The sequence below is a fragment of the Taudactylus pleione genome, unplaced genomic scaffold, assembly GCF_031769625.1.
Source record: "Taudactylus pleione unplaced genomic scaffold, aTauple2 ptg000025l, whole genome shotgun sequence".
NCBI classification, from domain to species: Eukaryota; Metazoa; Chordata; class Amphibia; order Anura; family Myobatrachidae; genus Taudactylus; species Taudactylus pleione.
Genome location: NW_028284427.1, coordinates 2,065,212 through 2,079,453, shown reverse-complemented (window position 1 = coordinate 2,079,453; position 14,242 = coordinate 2,065,212). Strand labels below are relative to the sequence as shown.

The 14,242-nt window shown below is 43.4% G+C and overlaps 1 protein-coding gene and 1 non-coding gene across 2 annotated transcripts in view; both read right to left on the bottom strand.

The window, feature by feature from the left end:
* The window catches only part of LOC148539621 (A disintegrin and metalloproteinase with thrombospondin motifs 2-like), a 975,120-nt gene that overhangs the window by 309,434 nt on the left and 651,444 nt on the right, over nucleotides 1–14,242 (bottom strand). The window lies entirely within an intron of this gene.
* LOC148539624 (U2 spliceosomal RNA) lies at nucleotides 3,115–3,302 on the bottom strand. The gene has a single exon (XR_015870158.1). It is a non-coding gene; the product is annotated as a U2 spliceosomal RNA (small nuclear RNA).

The window sequence follows — 14,242 nt, the reverse complement described above, 5'->3', positions numbered from 1 at the left end:
TCTAGTTAAGGCCAAAAGGTGGCATCCAGCTAGCTGGCTGACTAAGCTAAGTGACACAGTGGGCGGCACTAACATGTGGCAGTTCAGTTTCTAATTTCCAACACGGATACAGTGTGTTATACAGTGTGGGTTGGATGCACCAATAGTGCACTTACTGTGACAGCAGTGTCGGGGTTGCTTGACAGTGTCCTCAGTACATGGAATGGCAGTGCTGCGGTACTGGCAGTGTCCTCAGTGAAGGGTACCGGTGATGTCGGCAGTGCGGGGGTGCCAGTGGTGTCTTTAGTGCAGGTTTGCTGGCTGTGTCGGCAGTGCGGGGGTGCCAGTGGTGTCTTTAGTGCAGGCTTGCTGGCTGTGTCGGCAGTGTGGGGGTGCCAGCAGTGTCTTTAGTGTGGGTTTGCTGGCTGTGTCAGCAGTGCAGGGGTGCCAGTGGTGTCTTAGTGCAGGTTTGCTGGCTGTGTCGGCAGTGCGGGGTGCCAGCGGTGTCCTTAGTGCAGGTTTGCTGGCTGTGTCGGCAGTGCGGGGGTGCCAGCGGTGTCTTAGTGCAGGTTTGCTGGCTGTGTCGGCAGTGCCAGCAGTGTCTTTAGTGCAGGTTTGCTGGCTGTGTTGGCAGTGCGGGGGTGTCCTCAGTGCAGGTTTGCTGACTGTCGGCAGTGCAGGGGTGTTCTCAATGCAGGGTGCCAGCGGTGTCGGCAGAGCGGGGGTGCCAGCGATGTCCTCAGTGCAGGTTTGCTAACTGTGTCGGCAGTGCAGGGGTGCTGTTGGTGTCCTCACTGTGGGAGTGTCAGCAGTGTGGGGGTCGCTGATGGTGTCCTCAGTACGTTGGACAGCAGTGCTGGAGTGTCGGCAGCGGCGGTGTCGGCAGCGGGGGGTGCCATCTTCTTATCCCTATTTTGTAGTGTTTTCAATGGGCTTAATGCTGATTGGCTGAGAGCCGTGACAGACGGCTTTCTCAGTAAATCAGTGTTAAGCCCACTGAAAACAAAACCTTGTGACTCGACAGAGGGGTCGCGAGGTTTTGGCTCGGGTAATGGATCCGGGGCAGGAAGGGAGAGACGAAATTCGGGTGGGTCTGGTTCTCAGGGAACCGGACATGCTATGTATTTATCCTGCATGAAAAAAATAAATGTATTTGAAATCTTGGGCCTGATTCAGAGTTGTACTCTATTGCACAACTCTGGACGCAGCTTCTGTGCAATAATACGCTAATGCTGCAGGAGGTGTCTTGTGTCGGCTGCTGTGATTCGCAGCTGTGTCAGTGGAAGCAACATCGGATCACTCTGCATGACCATCAGTCATACTCAGTTTACTCAGGATGGCCGGTAAAATCACGCAGCTGAAGTCAGTGATACTGAGTACAAAGATTAAGTCACTGGCTTCAGCTTGACGCCGACCCTGCTCCGCCTCCAAACAGCTCCCGTTCATCGGATTCTCACAAATTTAATAGTGGCAAACTGATAGAGGATTATTTAGTACACTTGGGTCTACGCCTTTGAAGATATTCTTTAAGATTCCTTGGTGGGTAGTTTGAAAAGTTGTGACATAGCTAGTCAGGTCACATTTCATATTACTACTCATTATAATTCTCATAACCTAATTCATTTACATAAACACCAAAAATCAACTCTTGGGTTTTAAAAATCATTGATCTTGGTCAGTGTATTGTACAAGCTAATGGAGTGTGTAGGGAATTCTTAAAACACCAACCTGACTGGCCTCTAGTGTAAATAATATAGAATTAAAACTCACTTCCAGCCCGACAGGTTTTGTGAGTTCGACTCACTTTCTCCAGGGCAAGTGGGAAGCGTTCATGACGAAATAATATACTCAAACACCTGAAAGACAGGAATTAAGTAAAATGCCCACTGGATTCAAAGGCTGTGTTTACATTAATAAAAATTATTTATTTTAACAGACAAATATTTCCTAGATTATACATTAGGATTTAATATATAAAATGTAACAACATCCTTTGTAATTGTCTTAGAACATCAGATATTTTAACTGCCCTCAGTTTTCTCAGAAACCTGATTAATGCAAACTATTTTGTTGCAGTCACGATCTATACATTTGTGTTGTAAATGAATTCATAATTATATACATGCATTATAATTAACACTTTAGCTGAGTAAATCAAATGAATGGAATAGTGATAACTTAAATAAAAAGTAAATTAAGTCCACAACCACCTGGAACAGAAACATTTTATTTTAGTTCACAAGCAACTTAAATGATGGATCTGATTCAGAGATGAACGTAAGGTCTCTCTGCGGACGGATCAAGTGATCTTTTTTAATAGCTGTGTGGGTGCTACTGGGCAGCAACAAGATGTTCGCATGTAGGATAACTGTGCTTTTGGCCTGTTGTGGAGAAGGAATTTCAAGAGTTGGGCATACGCAGAGATCTGTCTCATTGCAGATGGATCTCTTGCACCAAGGACAGGGCTGGTACAAGTCCACGCCAATAGTGATGATGGCTACTTTTACAAGCAGGTGAATGGTTGCCAACTCTGAACATAAGCAGATATTTGCATTTATTTCCGAGTATGCAGAGTTGCGTCCAACTCTGCAGTAGGTCCTATGTGCATAAATATAACCTGTATGCAAAATGTATCATCACACATATGAATAATAGTCTTTCATTGAAGGTAATGAGTAAAACAGGCAAGAAATCAATTTCTATATTGAATATACCAAAGTGTAGTACGAATGATCAATTAAAACAATATATGAGGGTGAAATAAAAAATGAAATATGGCAAACTATTAAAGCTCCAAAGTGATAGGATGTGTTACATAAGAAACACTTTATTTATTCCAGAGCTGTAACATGGGCACCCTGTGCCAGCACCACCCATGACATCAGAGTAGTGGTGACACCTGGTCATGGAACACCCTTCAGACAGAGCCCTGTATTGGGGAATTTGTGGCAAAGAGTCGTATTCCAGCACCATTTTCATAGTAGGCCGTGACCGCCTACTGACTTCCCAAATGCCTTTCAGATGTAATCTGCTTAGGTGGAGCCCCCAACACTCTTAACTAGTGACCTGGTGATTCTCCTTTAGGAGCTGGTAGCAGGGCATGATAGGGAAGGAATCCCTACCTAACTAAGCCCTGTGGGGCTGAAACTGAGCACTGTATATGATACATAGCATGCCACCTAATGATCTGTAAGCATGATTTCTAAAAAAACAAACAAAAAAACATGTAATATATGGCCCCTAAATAGGGGTCATATCAGATATTAAACTTAATAAGAACAGATACTACACTTGATCTTCGCCAAACAATACCGAGAACGATTATTATGCCCATACATAATATGTATAGCAGCCTACCCTCCAACATGACCCCTCCCATCAGGTACAAAATGCTCTGCTCCTGGACTTCCCACCTAATGTATGATTGCAGTCACCTGTGTTGAGCTAGTTAATTGATAAGATAGGTGTTTCAGCACAAGTGACTGCAATCATACATTAGGTGGGAAGAATTAAGAAGAAAGTCCAGGACTAGAGCATTTTGTACCTAATGGAACGGGTCATGTTGGAGGGTGTGTAGCAGATGACTATCCATTGATGAGAGTCCGAACATGAACCACATGTTCTAATACATCTAAAGGTGCAAATCCATTAGAATATTAAAGTGACCGATTGAATGATTACGACATCATAATCGTTCAATCGCTCATTAATTGTTCAGTAATCGTGCAGTTTAATGTCGAAAACGACCAGCGATGCACGCTCCCGCTGGTCGTTTTTGACATCAATCATCGCCTGAACATGCAGGTCAATCTGCCGATAATGACAGATTGTGCATGTTCAGGGATGAGGGAGGGTGGCTGCACTGGACAACATATCGTTCAGTGTAGGCACATTACAGGATGAGGAACGACTGTACGGTTACAATGTTGTAATCGTACTGTCGTTCCTCTATCGGCAAGTACGATACACAACTTAATACATGATGCCCAGCATACCATCTAGTGTTACCTATTTTTTAAGTAGAATATCAAGTGGTTAAAAAACCTAAAACTCCAAAAAGACAAGTGTAATTAGCACACTGGATTTCTAGCCAACAGCCAAAAAGCAACACAGGTGAGCCAATGACCTCACCTAATTAAAATTAATTGCACCTGATCATTACTAATTGTAATCTGAGCCCTTCTGTTGGTTGTAGCATTCTGGCAGCAAGCCAGGACAGAAGCTGTGTTGTGGGACAAGGGTAGATAATTAAATCACAATCTGAAGTTACACCTCAGCAAATAGATCATCAGCAGGAAATTAGAAGTAAGATTACTATTGCACACATATGATACGGATGCTAATGTGTATCACATTGTACACAACAGATCGCAATCTTACCGTTTTGCCGCAAGATCTACGATCCAGTGGCAGGGCCGCGCATCAGCATCGTAAACATGCAGAATCAACACACGATGTGCATGATTGATCGTTACGATTATCGAAATCATCCACATCGTGCTAAATATCACACCGTGTATGGGCCGCTTTAATGGTGGAAACTTATGGTGTATGGGCCGCTTTAATGGTGTAAACTTATGGTGTGTACATGTCTTGACCACCGACAATATCGTTGAATGATTTCCCTTCAAATTTTCTGTTGAAAAAATTAATGAAATCGTTCAACGATATGAACGATTTTACCAACGATCATGAACGATTTTACCAACGACCAACGATATTATTCAGAAGAATAATGAAGCTGAATTGAAATGCTAATGAGGGGTGGTTACTGAGCAGATGTTTGTGGTATGGTGGGAGGAGCTACGATCAGGGTATAAAAAGGTGGGGGACATTTTAAAACTGCATTTCTTGCTCTGTGGCTAGTTTGGTCTGGTTTGTACCTGCTGAACGTTGTTGCATTGCTAATTTGCTCTGCTTTGTTTCTGGCTTGCCTTTAACAAAGTGTGTCTATTGTGCTATTACCATGGATCCTATAAGCCATCGGGTTGTGGTTGCTTACGCAGGAGTCATGCTTTTGTCTGAAAGGGATAGAGCCGAGAGGAGGAGAAGTCCTTGTTCCTGTTGGACAAAGGAGTGGCTGCTGCAGAGGAATACCATGTCCCACATGCCTCTTCTGGTGGAGATTCGTGAGAATAACCCGAATTTCTACCGGAATTTCTTGCGGATGGACGAGGTGACATTCCAGGAGTTGTTGAGGCTTGTGACCCCTGTCATCCAGAGGCAGGATACAAGCATGCGGTGGTCGATATCATCTATGGACAGGCTGGTGGCTACCCTGCGCTTCCTAGCCACCAGAAGATCCCTGGCTGATCTTAAATTTGGAACCTTAATGTCACCCCAGGCTTTGGGCATCATCATCCCTGAGACCTGTAGGGCCATTTACATGGCCCTGAAATCAGAGTATTTCAAGGTAAAACATTTTTTGGTTTAAGTATGCACTGTAATATATGTATACAAAGAGACACTATGGTCAATATTCAATTAGCCACGATTAGGCGAAATCGGCGAAAAAGACTTGCCGTTTGCCCTTTTTCGTCTGTGTGTGTTTTTTTTGCAATATTCAGTTCCGGGACCAATTCGCCTAAGCGGAAACTTAATGCAATGTAATAGGCGAAAAACATTCTCCACTGAATGGCAGGAGAAAAAAAAAAAAGCTAAATCTATATATTGGGGTGCAGATGTTGGGAAACCACCCAGTACACTTGGTACACCCCCCCATAGGACTAATGACCCAAAAACAGATTTTAAAAAAAATTGCAGAAGACCCCAAAAATTGCATGTAAAATGTGGGGCGAAAAAGTACAAAGTGGGGGACAAAGTTAAAAGCTAGCAAAATAGGCTTCTGGGGAGAGGGCTGTAAGGGGCAGGTGTTTTTGGCATTGCAGTTGCATGTAGCAGGGTGGTTTTTTCAAATTTTTTTTTAAAGTTCACGTTAGAGAAATTAAAATATGCTAGCACCCATTTTCAAATTTGATGGGACTACCTATTTACACCAAAAAATACTTTGGAGGTGGGTGTGCACTGTACTTTCTGCACCAAGTATTTTATTTGCAATCTCCCTCATGTATTGTTTAATAGCCCTTTGGAAATAACATTAATAAATCAGGGTTATTGCACATGAATGAACAGTAACGAGGGTTAGTAGGTATCGTAAAAGGGTCAGATTTAAATATTCTGCATCCAGTGTACATGCTTTTCCAAACTGGAAGAGAGCATGGTTGTACAGAAGTTCACCCTGACTGTCACGGACCTGGCATTATTGCTGTCTCGGTCTGTAGCTGTGAAAGGGGTCGCAGGCAGGTTGCACATGGGATGTAGGCATTTACAAATCCCCGATGCAACCCACCTTCTGCGTTGTGAAAGGGGTTATCAGTCCTGTATAAAAATTTCATTACATTATAGAGTAAAAAATCCTCCTTCCAGGAAAAGCACATGTGCGCATTTTTATATTTGCATGCCCCTGTATGGACACAATGGGTGGTATTCAATTGTTTACACGTGCCCGATCTACCATCTAAAGTGACTGGAGATTGCGGAGCGCTATTCAATTGATGCCCATTATCGCGCTGATTGCGCCCACAGTGGTTGGGTTTCGCCACGTAAAATGGCTACCCCCGACCAAAGTGCTGGGCGCGATAGCGAAAAGTGCCGTTTGGGCGCCCAAACAGGTCACTTTTAGCCCATTTCAGCTCGCATTTCCATGCGAGCTGAAATGGTACGCCAGCAGCTTATCGTGCCCGTCAGGAGCAACAATTCAATAGCTCCTGTCAGGCGAGTAGGGGGGGGCGATACAATTGAATACCGCCCAATCTATTATCTATTATGTATTATCCAAGTTTAAAGTAGTCATTTAATGTTAATCAAATAATATACAGTCAGGTCCATAAATATTGAGACATTGACAGAATTTTCAGATTTTGGCCTCTATTCACCACCACAATGGTTTTGTAATGAAACAAACAAGATGTGATTTAACTGCAGACTTTCAGATTTAATTTGAGGGTAATTACATCCAAATCGGGTGTACGGTATAGGAATTACAACAGTTTCAATATGTGCCTCCCACTTTTTAAGGGGCCAAAAGTAATGGGACTATCAACTCAAAAGCTATTTCATGGACAGGTGTGGGCTATTCCCTCGTTATTTCATTATCAATTAAGCAGGTAAATGGTCTGGAGTTGATTCTAGGTGTGACATTTGCATTTGGAATCAGTTGCTGTCAACTCTCAATATGAGATCCAAAGAGCTGTCACTATCAGTGAAGCAAGTCATAATTAGGCTGAAAAATCAAAACAAACCCATCAGATAGATAGCAAAAACATTAGGTGTGGCCAAATCAACTGTTTGGAACATTCTTAAAAAGAAAGAACGCACTGGAGAGCTCAGCAACACCAAGAGACCGGGAAGACCACGGAAAATAACTGTGGTGGATGACAGAAGAATTATTTCCCTGGTGAAGAAAAACCCCTTCACAACAGTTGGCCAAATCAAGAACACTCTCCAGGAGGTAGATGTATATGTGTCAAAGTCAACAATTAAGAGAAGACTTCACAGGAGTGAATATAGAGGTTCACCACAAGATGCAAACCATTGGTGAGCCACAAAAACAGGAAGACCAGATTAGAGTTTGCCAAATAACATCTAAAAAAGCCATTACAGTTCTGGAACAACATCCGATGGACAGATGAGACAAAGATCAACTTGTACCTGAGTGATGGGAAGAGAAGAGAAGGAAAGGAACTGCTCATGATCCAAAACATACCACCTCATCAGTGAAGCATGGTGGTGGTAGTGTCGTGGCGTGGGCATGTATGGCTGCCAATGGAACTGGTTCCCTTGTATTTATTGATGATGTGACTGCTGACAAAAGCAGCAGAATGAATTCTGAAGTGTTTCGGGCAATATTATATGCTCATATTCAGTCAAATGCTTCAGAACTCATTGGAAGGCGCTTCACAGTGCAGATGGACAATGACCCGAAGCATACTGCAAAAGCAACCAAAGAGTTTTTTAAGGCTAAAAAGTGGAATGTTATGCAATGGCCAAGTCAATCCCCTGACCTGAATCCAATTGAGCATGCATTTCACTTGATGAAGACAAAACTGAAGGGAAAATGCCCCAAGAAAAAGCAGGAACTGAAGACATTTGCAGTAGAGGCCTGGCAGAGCATCACCAGGGATGAAACCCAGCGTCTGGTCATGTCTATGCGTTCCAGACTTCAGGCTGTAATTGCCTGCAAAGGATTTGCAACAAAGTATTAAAAGGTGAAAGTTAGATTTAGGATTGTTTAGTTTGTCCCATTACTTTTGGCCCTTTAAAAAGTGGGAGGCACATATAGAAACCGTTGTAATTCCTACACCGTTCACCTGATTTGGATGTAATTACCCTCAAATTAAATCTGAAAGTCTGCAGTTAAATCACATCTTGTTTGTTTCATTTGAAAGCCATTGTGGTGGTGAATAGAGGACAAAATATGAAAATTCTGTCAATCCTCACAGCTATCCTCCCTTGCCTTGCCACATTGTGACAGGAGAGCCACTTAGCAGTGCTGGTAACGACAATTTATCATTTACACTGTTATTTATATATTTATATATTCAGGTGAGTGTAATGTTTGTTTTTCTACCTTAGAGTCTGAGGTAAAATCACTGCCAACAGTAAACTCTCTCCTCTGGTCAAGAGATAGAAATAAATGGCCTCTTCCTGCTAGCAGTGATTATCTCTCATTTATGCTGTTAATTATGATGAAAAAATATCTGTCAAGTTGAATAAATTATTATTTTTTTGTACCTCAGAGTGTGAGGTACAAATCACTGCCAGAAGACACCTCTCCCTCCAGGGATTACACAGGGATGCTGGCACAGACAGAAATGTAGCAGCCCTTGAAATTGCCAAAGGTGGCAAAATATGTGTTGCAAAAGTGAATATGCAGGAAAATTCACACAGGGATGCCTGTTCAGGAACAAATGGATCCTTCCCTGAAATTGCCCCATTGTGGCCAAACATGAGGTGCAAAAGTGAATGTGGAGAAAAATTCACACAGGGATGCCTGTTCAGGCACAAATAGATCCTTCCCTGAAAATGCCCCATGGCGGCAAAAATGAGGTGCAAAAGTGAACGTGGAGATAAATTCACACAGGGATGCCTGTTCAGGAACAAATGGATTCTTCCCTGAAATTGCCCCATGGCGGCAAAAATGAGGTGCAAAAGTGAACGTGGAGATAAATTCACACAGGGATGCCTGTTCAGGCACAAATGGATCCTTCCCTGAAATTGCCCCATGGCGGCAAAAATGAGTTGCAAAAGTCAATGTGGAGATAAATTCACACAGGGATGTCTGTTCAGGCACAAATGGATCCTTCCCTGATATTGCCCAGAGGTGGCAAAGCACCAGTGTCCGCACCAGACACATTTCTCCTGCCCATAGCTGGCACAGTACCTCTGCCCGAAGCTGGCACCATTAGGATACCCATTTAAGACAGAAGGGGTCCCAACCCAATGTTTCACTATTAAACTCTCCTGAGAATGTATGTCCACCATATCCCTCTTCAGTAGACTGTGAGCCAGAAGAGGTGACTAAATCCTCAGCCTCTTCAAAGAGGCAAGTCTAGCGACATACAGATGTCCAGCATTGCATTAGTAGGTAAAACCTCCCACCAAATTATATACCTCACTCTGGAACCGTAGTCAAAGGTATGAGGTATACAAGTTTGCACAGCTAGCCTGTACAGGAGCTGTAGGCTGCCCTCCAGTTGCTGTGGGATTGTGCATCCCAGCATGCCCTACCTCAGTTTTGCTATCAGGGCATGCTAAGACTGTGGCGGGGTGTGTGGTTCAGCAGTGGCTGAGGAGCCAGTTATTTCCCACCCCTGCTACAGAGCAACCCCAGTCAAAAATGGTAAATGGGGTTTACAAAAGTAATACAGGGCTCCCAGGTGCACCTACACTATTTGCCCTGAATTTGACTCATCTTTAGGTTCCCAAGGTTGGTGATAGGTCCCAAAGTGACCCAATGCACCAAATGTTAAGGTAAATTCAGTTTAAAAATAACTGGTGCTGCTGGTCCCTTACATTCTGTTCAAAAACATTGATTCTGCCATACCTGGGAAGCAGAGGCGTTTCTAGAGAGGAGGGGGCCCGTGTGCAGTCTCCGACATGGGCGCCTCCTCTCTGCCCGGCAGCGCACTGAGTTGTGCATGGCCAGCGCTGGAGTTATAGACTCTGGGCACTAGAGTGTTCCCAGAGTCTATAGTGTAAGCACAGGTAACCGGGAAAATTTCCATTTTCCCTGTACTGCGCATGTGCAAACGACGGGAAAATGGCAGCCGCGGCCATTTTCCAGTCGTTTTACAGCGCTGGACGCCCGCACTGATGTGGGACTCCGGAGAGGTAAGTATTATTATCGGTGCAGGGTGTGCGGTGCGGGGCCCCCTGGACCCAGGGGCCCGTGTTCCCCGTACACCCTGCACCCATTATAGATACGCCCCTGCTAGTAGCTTTTAAGTACATCTTACTGAAGGCAATTAGTAGAGCCATCCTCATTATTGGCGACAGGCTAGCAGGTTGACCAGAGCTGGACTAATGAGTTTAGCCACGAGGCCACTTGTCATGCCCATTCTGGTAAATGCAGAACTCTTAGCCAGATTTCATAGGTGAGATCAGGGGTCACATTCAAAGCCCAGACAGGTGGCTCATAAAAATACTTTCAAGCAGTCAAAGTATCCTCATTTACTCTTCTTTCTAAAATAAGCTCAAGGAGTTGCAGCCCCTTGCTAGACAAAGTCTTGTCTATAGCTTAGCAGCTACTTGTCTAAGCAGTATAGCTTAGCAGTAGGGCCTCCAAAGTCTGCACGATTCATTTCCAATAGAGGTGAAATGTATAATTCAATGACAACTAGAGCTAAATGTGAAGGCACTGTATACATATATTAAAAAGAGAAGGTTTCGAATAGAAGGACTAACATATATCTCCTTTTTCTTTTGGCCACTAATTGTTTTTGCCTCAAATTATACCTATAGGAGGTTTTCCTTTTGGTCTTAGTCTACGCAACCATTGGAATCTTTGCCATTTTCTAATAAAGAGACCACCTGCTTCAGTGGACTGTAATGGTGGTTGGACTCTCAATAGCACCTTACACCTGCACATGTTTAATGAAAGCAGAGGTTCCATACTATGTTATTGTCACCTTCGTCTAAAAGGAGTCCACTGCATAATAGACTGGGACATATTAATCAGTCACCAAGGTCTAACTCTGTCTACCCTGGCCAATCTCGGATTATTCATAAATGAGATAAATTCTTTTATGACTCCATCCCATAGGAAATATCCCTTCTTTTTCTCTGGTGTTTCTTCCAGAAAAGTGGCCAGAATTATGTTCAATGATAGTTCAAAGTCAGAATATACATTTAAAGGATTTAGACAAAGCTATTACAAAAATGAGGGCCTTACACCTGAGGCTATTCCATGTTCCCTTACACTGTAAAGGATTACAAAACCTATTGAGATTTGCATTTCTAATGGTTGGGAAGCATTCACTCAGAACCAGGCAATGAAAGGCAAATGGTACACAATGGAGCAGTAGGCATATATCAATCTGCTCAAGTTAAGGCCAGCCATGTTAGTCCTTACTAGAGCTTTAAATTCCAGTCACCTACAGGAATTTGCAGTTTAAATTTGTCTGGATAACAACTGTGGTATCTTACCTGAACAGGATGGCACGCTCTTGTTCTTTGTCACAAAAACCCTAGGGATTAGGAAATGGGCCATTCAAAGGCTATTCACTTATCAATTACATTCTGGGAAACGAATGAAACTAATGAACTGAACAATTCTCCATCGATATCATCTGATTTTGGGTAATGTGGCCTTAAATATTCCAAACAATAGTTCAAACCTTCAGGGGTTCCTTGAATAGATCGTTTTGCAACCCTTTTCTGAAGCTCATGTTCCCACCTTTGTGTCCAGAGTGTGGAAACAGGGATTATTCAAGGAGGATGTAATGTGTTGACCATGGTCAGACTTTCTCCTATATGTTCTCTCGCCACCTGCTTTTTACTGAAGATACTGCACAAAATGTATCCTCTCTGGCAATCCAGGGTATTGTTTCCTGTAATCAATTAGTTGTGCAAAGTTGTGCAAACTTCTTCTGCAACTCTCCAAAGACTGCTTCCAGGGTTCTTCAGATCTCCTGAACAAGTTGCCACCATGCATACTGAGAATTACATGAATGGGTTACTAACAAGACTCAAGATTGTCATCTTCTACAGTAGTCCTTATCATTGCCTCACTGAGACCACTCAAGGACCAGGTATTCTACCATGGTTAGAAAATGTAATGTATGGCATAGTACTGATAATACAGCTAGAACAGCTTCTCACCTTCCTGGACTTCTGGCTGCCAAATATGGTGCAGGTCTTGCATCAGCAACCATCTGCTATTATGGTTCAGCTCTTGCCTTTTTATCACCAAGGCTAACTGAAGACATTTTACTTACTCAGACGAATTCTTTCCTACCCAGTGCATTTAGGACCCCATTCAGAATCGGTCGTTGCGGCCGCACGGTCGTACGCCACCGATGTTCGCTAAACTGCACATGCGTAAAATTCGCAATGCGTGTGCGCAAACTAGCTGTTATGATCGGAAATATCTCTCTCCTTGAACTTGGCCAGGTCGTTAGTTTGAGTGACAGAATGAACCGTTTGTGTGTGGTAACAGGTGAATGTGCTTGAAAACGGGGGAGTGGAGAGCCGAATGCAGGCGTGCCTAATTATGCGAACGGCGTTTAATGGGAGTGCATAATTAACAAAGTAGTGTCATGGAACATGTGACATGGGAGGTTTGTACACTGACTTGATCGTGGTGCTTAAGAGAGGGTATGGTCAACCTTAAGCTCTACGACCAGCTCCGATGGTTCCCGATGGTCGCGATTAATCCTTATATCCCAGGAGATGACGTGTGTTGCGATCGAGAAGGGGGCGTGATTTAGTCTTACGACCGCTTCTTACCCTCGGTTGTTCAGCTAACGATCTCATCTTAGGACCGCAACTTGTGATCGCTTCATTTGCATATCCGGGCCCTTTCCCCTACGACCGTGCGGCCGCAATGACCGACTCTGAATGAGGTCCTTAATCCACAGTGTTCTAGTACTTTGAATATAGAATATAGAACCTGTTCTAACCCTCTAATCTGCCTTAGACACAAGTTCAGAGAGTGTCCTTTTATTGATAACATTTGCTGTGCCTAGCCTGTGTATGCTCTTCATGTTGCTATATTTGTACTATATAATTACTTTATGGCATTGATCAAAGCTATGTTTTTGTTACCAGTTCAGTTAACAATTTAACTGGAAAGATTTATGTCAGTGTCTTCATTCCTTGCGTTTGAACTGATAAACTTTCCTTTGTTATCCAAGTCTAGTCTTGGAATTGCCATCAGTAGACTTATGAAAAATCTGCCTGAGGGCGGGCTTAAGTGGTCACATGACCATTAGGTCAGAGAGCAGCTGCTTGGCCCCGCCCTCCTGTGTGGGCACTTTACCTTGTCCCAGCGGTATTCAGGAGGCTTGCTCATCCACCCACAAGCTGCTGCTAGGTGGCAATCCTATTCCCTAGAACAAAGAAAGTTTGCAGGTCATAGATTCCTGCAAACTACTGTTTCTCTGTCTGACACCTGCTCCCAGCCTCACTAATTGGACTTTGTTTTTGCTGCCTGACATCTATTTCCAGCCTCATTAATTGGACTTTGTTTCCCTGCTAGACATTTGTTTTCAGCCTCACTTCACTTGGACTTGTTTATTTTCCACCAGTTTATATATTTATTACCACTTCATGAATAATAATACTCCTATTAAACCTGCTGCATTCCAATACTACAAACCCATTCCTGTTTCTTCTCCTGCATCCATTGCGGGTTCAAAAAATAATCCAGACCAGACAATATATATATATATATATATATATATATACGGTATGCAGTACCCGGCACTCATCACAGAAATATGTAGTTCATGCTTCGGTGCCCTCCTGGGGTAGATTAGCCCATCAACATGATACCAATAAAGGCGGCACTCTAGAGTCTTTAAGATGCTATAAAAGTCCTTTAATATGCCGACGTTTCTGGAGTCACCCCGTCATCAGGGACAAGATACATACAATGTGAGCACAAACATACATATATACCATCACAACTCAATCTCATTAGTCTAATCTCAATCTCAATCTCAAAAGCATAATGTCACTCACCTGAAGAACGCCGGTACAT